The following is a 5,857-nucleotide window of genomic DNA, read 5'->3' on the forward strand; positions in this document are numbered from 1 at the left end:
CCTGTAGCTGTTTTTGGACGATGGTAACCATGTCGATGTCCTATAATAACAGCTCTGAGTCCTCACTGGGAGACGTCCATGAACTTCACCATCAGTGTCCCAGAGCTTTGCCTTGTCCGCTTCTCCGTCCGGCACCAGATTGGATTCTTCGGCAGTGAGTTGGTGGGCCAGTACACCCTGCCCTTCACCAGCATGCAGAGAGGTGAGATACTTTATTATCCTCTTCTATGGAAGAATGGAGGGAGAGAGTTAAAGGGCCACCTTGCCGTTTTTTTTTTACTTTAATCCTAGTGTTCTGTTGTGAAGAGGTCATTTCACTAGAGGTCAGTTCACTAGAGGTCAGTTCACTAGAGGTCAGTTCACTAGAGGTCAGTTCACTAGAGGTCAGTTCACTAGAGGTCAGTTCACTAGAGGTTAGTTCACTAGAGGTCTGCTCTCTGGGACACTTCACTAGAGCAGGGGTTCCCAAGGGGTTTCAGGCCGCGACCCCCGAAATAATGGTGTCAGAGAGCCGCGACCCCCACTATTATAGGGGTGGTATAAAAAAAAATATATATATATTTATGTATGGTTGAAACATGCAAATGTTCAAACAAACATGCACTAATAAGCATTGGAGGCTTTTAACCAGGGCCGGACTGGGGAAATCATTCAGGCCAGGAAATATAGTGCGAAATATAGCCAGTCAGGCCACTTTTTAAGCAGGGGGTCTGGGGGTCCTCCACCAGGAATTTATTTGTTACGACTCAATTTCCTGCATTCCTGGTGCAGGGTTTTTTATTTATTGGTAGCCTACCCTTCAAATGCCAGTGTGTGTGATGGCATCACAAATGTTGTAAAAAAAAACAAAAAGTGAAATATTTTCAATATATCAAATGCAAAGTAGATTTTTCTGGGGGGGGATTATTACAGTCTAGCACGTGTCAATGATTAGCAACAACACTGGTTTTGATGGATTTTTTGTTTTGTGTGTGAGCGAGAGAGAGAGAGAGAGAGAGAGAGAGAGAGAGAGAGAGAGAGAGAGAGAGAGAGAGAGAGAGAGAGAGAGAGAGAGAGAGAGAGAGAGAGAGAGAGAGAGAGAGAGAGAGAGAGAGTTCTAGACTAGTTAGACTGCATTACCCTCTGTGGCAGTGATCTCCTGGTTGTTTCCCACCTAGGTTATCTAACTATCACGCCACTGCAACTAGAAACACTGGCCTGGCCTGCTTCTAAGTTCAGTGGCCTGACTGAATAATAAAAAAATTATAATAATAATTTATTTTGTATTTTTTTTTTTTTTTTTGTGAAATCAATACATTCTGGAAATCATCTCGCGACCCCGGACCCCCCGTGGCTGCTCGCAAACCCCCACTTTGGGAACCACTGCACTATGAGGTAGTTCACTAGAGGTCTGCTCTCTTGGGCAGTTTGATTGATTGATTGATTGAAAACTTTATTAACAGATTGCAGAATGGGTACAATACAGTACGGCTCAATACACAATTGTTAAGGGGATGCAGACCAGAGAAAGACTTTCGTCTTGTTTACATCAGGGTCCCCCATTTTCAATTCATAATGACATTTATGACATACACAACATACTATAGTATACACTCTAAAAACCGAGAGTCATCTGGTAATTTTTTAACTATCAGCTAATTGTATTCAACCAAAACTGTGTAAAATGCTATTGATAAATGGTTCAAATTCATTGAATTCAGATCAATTCGATTTCAAACGGCACGGTCTTTTTTTATTATGTATATATGACATTTATGACATACACAACATACAGATATATATCATGACATACATGACATACAGGTATACAGTACTGTTACATTTGTGACATACAAGATATGCAAATATACAGTACTGTTAAACAGAGATCCTAACAGTAAATATATACAATGGGGAGGAAACTGTACATTAGGAGGGGGTGGGTGGGTGGGCGGGGGGGTTTGGACATTTACTGTGGCCAGTTTCGAATTGCAGCCTCCCGTAGGTGCTCTTTGAGAGCGGTTTTGAAGGTGGGTAGGGATTCACATTTTCTTTCGGCTGTGGGTAGGGCGTTCCACATTGTTGTGGCATAATTGCGAAACGTGTTTAGTCCCTTGTTTGTGCCGAATCTGGGTTGAACATGATTTGTGGAACTCCCTCTGGTGTTGTGGTCGTGGTATTCACTGACCTTTGGGAAGTATTTCGACATGTACATGGGTACCTTAGTGGTGTAGTGTATCTTGTAGACCAGGCCCATTGCAAGTTGCTGTACTCTGTACTTTGGAAATTACTCAATAATCAACTAGGCTGCAGTAAAAAACTTAAAACCAGATTCTCAAACATAAACATAAAGACGGACAACACGTAGCCAATTACTTAAACATTTTCTTCACAAACATAGCCACAACACTGGTAAACAAACTACCCTCCCACTCAGGGCATTATGGGGTAGAACACATAGCATACTACAAGAACCTAGGGGTGGTTACATGGTAACAACAGATGAGGTACTCAAAAAAATCAAATTCCTCAGAGACTCAGCAGCCGCCATCACCCCAGTCATCACACACATAATAAACCTCTCCATAAAACAGGGACACGTCCCCAAGGACTTCAAAATTGCGAGAGTAACACCCCTGCACAAAAAGGGCAGCAAATTAGACCCAGGCAACTACCGCCCTGTTTCTATCCTTACCTCCATCTTGAAAGTCATGGAAAAAATAGTATACGAACAGGTCGAAAAGTACCTCGCGGAAAGAAATCTAATCTACGAATTCCAATCTGGCTTCAGAACATCCCACTCCACTGACACATGCCTTCTCTATTTAAACGACCACATCAAACAAGAGGTGGACGCGGGCAAATACTGTGGCATGGTCATGCTGGACCTACAAAAGGCCTTTGACACTGTCAATCACACCATTCTGATTGACAAGCTAAAAGCGATTGGTTTTGATAGTCTATCAGTGAGCTGGATGCAATCCTACCTGGAGGGGAGAGAACAGATGGTGGAGGTAAACTACCCTACCCCCCCCCCCCCCCCCCCCTCACAGTGAGCTGTGGTGTTCCACAAGGAAGCATACTAGGACCGCTACTGTTCCTAATTTATGCAAATGACATGTCATCAGCTTGTGACTGCAACTTGTTCCTGTTTGTGGACGACTCAGCCCTGCTGGTCTCTTACAGGAATAAGTTACAGGTTGAAAAAACCCTCAGCTCGGAACTAGGCAAAATCTGCATATGGCTCGCTGATAACAAACTATCATTACACATGGGCAAAACAGAGTCCATTCTCTTCGGTTCAAATAACAAACTCAGCAAGACCGACGGCTTCTCAGTTACAGTGGGTGACAATATTGTCACAAGGAAAGATGAAATTACCTACCTGGGCTGCATCTATTCTTATCCTAACGCATGTATGCTTCCGCGTTCGCATTTTGTGCTCTGATTGGCCACTGACGTTTCTGGTCGCGCCAATCGTGTGATGGCAAGTTCTTTCGCCGGTTAAGCTTAGGCACTCTTTCGAAGTTGGTTAAGGTTAGAGTTTGTCTTAGAGCAGGGCAATAGAACGCCAGCCCTGATTCCAAACTCTAACCTTAACCAACTTCGAAAGAGTCGCCTAAGCTTAACCAGTGATAAACTAGGCGTTAGGTAGTTTGCTGCTGGTCGAGGCGGAAATGGGCGCGTCACACGATTGGGCGCACATGTCACATGACCAGAAACGTCAGTGGCCAATCAGATCGCACCAGAAACGGCAGTGGCCAATCAGATTCGCAAAACGCGAACGCGGAAGCATACATGCTAGGATAAGAATAGACGCACCTGGGCTCCATCCTAGAGGCTAATCTTTCCTGTGACAAATGGCATCCAATGTAATAAAAAAAAGTCAACCAACGAACTCGATTCTTGTACCGGATCTCCTCTCTGGTAAACAACAATACCCTGAAGACTCTGGCAGGAGCACTCATTCAAGGGTGTCGTATATTTCTAATCAATATCTAAGGTTATTTGCAGTACAATGAGGTTGCTATCTGGAAAAGGAAGAAGGTCATAATGATACAATGGTCTTTCTCTACTGGGTGGAGAAATAAACTGTGCACGCCAGACAAAAAGGAACTATAGTTCAACTCAATTCTGATTTATTTTGCCAAAGGGCTCAGAGTGAATTAGAAGGTTGCTTTTTACATACAAGGATTATTTCATAGTACATCAACACATGTTGTACAAAGGATTAATAAGGTTTGCACATCAAACCCAGTCTGTACATAAAACAGTAGTCATGTTAACATCAATGAAATAGAGAATCTTACTGAGCATTACACATGAGTAAACCTGGTTTCAGATATTAAGGATTACACTAAACTTAAACAACAAATGGTGTTAAACTCACATGAAATGCAATCAGCTCACAGTAGTCTCTGGATGGGTGGATCAGTTGAGAGACACAGAAACCCCTGGGGGTTTCTGGCCTGCCCTCTCTAACAATGAGTTTTCTATTATATACCCAAAATGATGTCACAATTTGACTTTGACTGATAGCCAATCTGTTATTCTATATATATGGCATTCTGTTCCAATTGGTTCTGGATTCTAAAACAGGCGTTCTTCTGTTTCTTGGGTCCCAATCAGATGATCTCCTGTGTGGGGGCTGGCTGCCCCCCACCGATCTCCTCGTCGGGTGTTGTCCTTCAGTAAACAGAGAGGGGGGGGGGGGGGGGGGGGGGGGGTCTGTTTTGGCCCCCTCCTTTTTTGGGCTGTGGCTCCTTGATGAGTTAACAGTTTTTAACACTAGAACGTTTTCTATATTTATGGTTTACAACAATAGTGAACTGACACTCTATTACCTTCATAACCAGATTGACATTCTACATGGCATTCAATTCCTTTTATCTAATAAATCAGATAGATTAATATGATATTGTTTGAATTAGTTTCCATGTCTAACATCCTGTAAATACATTCTGCTCTTAACAAGTATGGACTGGTCTGCCCTCTGTTCAGACCAGCTGTCCTCTGCACCCAGTGGGGTGTTATCACCACATTAACATACAGTACTCAGTCACACGAGTGGGGGTTGAGTGGCTGTTTTTCGTCTGTTCTAAACAGTTGTGTACATCTGTGTGTGTGAGGGTTTGTTGACTATTCCTGTAACACCAATATCACCTTTTGCTGAGCACTGAAAATCCATTCTGCTGTTGAAAGGGTACACCTGGCTTTTGCATTATGGTTCTCTAATTATTCACACATATTAGTTATGAAATACACAGTCAAAGATACCACAAGGGTACTGTCATATACGGAAGTATATAAGATATACAGGGGTAGTTCTAAGGCATGCGCATTGATCTGGAGTTATATTGTTACACTGAACGTGAATGAGTCAGTCAGTCTGTTACTGCATACTGAAGTTGTCGATAAATGAGCTGAGCTCGCACCAAGTCATAGCCTCCAGACGATTAATCTACCGTACTTTTCGGACTATAAGCCGCACCTTTTTTCCCCATTTTTCGACCCTGCGGCTTATATAACGGTGCGGCTTATATATGACTCGACGTGACCAAACCCGAAAATGTAAAAATCGAAATATTGCTTTTTTGACTGCATTGACATTTTATTTATCTGTTCCCTTATTTGCTAAACTTAATACAACTTGTAAATGAGTTAATTCTTGTTATTTGTCCGACAGTATTGTGTCCCAATGCTAATTACATATGGTAATTAAACATTAAAACACCTGCAGCTTATAGTCCAGTGCGGCTTATATATGTACACATCATTCAATTTAGCTGCTGCGGCTTATATTCAGGTGCGGCTTATAGTGCGAAAAGTACGGTACATGGTGTCAGAAGTAAAGTAGACAGAAATGGCAAAATTTCAA

The sequence above is a fragment of the Notolepis coatsorum genome (genome assembly GCF_963971535.1).
Source record: "Notolepis coatsorum genome assembly, chromosome: 18".
NCBI classification, from domain to species: Eukaryota; Metazoa; Chordata; class Actinopteri; order Aulopiformes; family Paralepididae; genus Notolepis; species Notolepis coatsorum.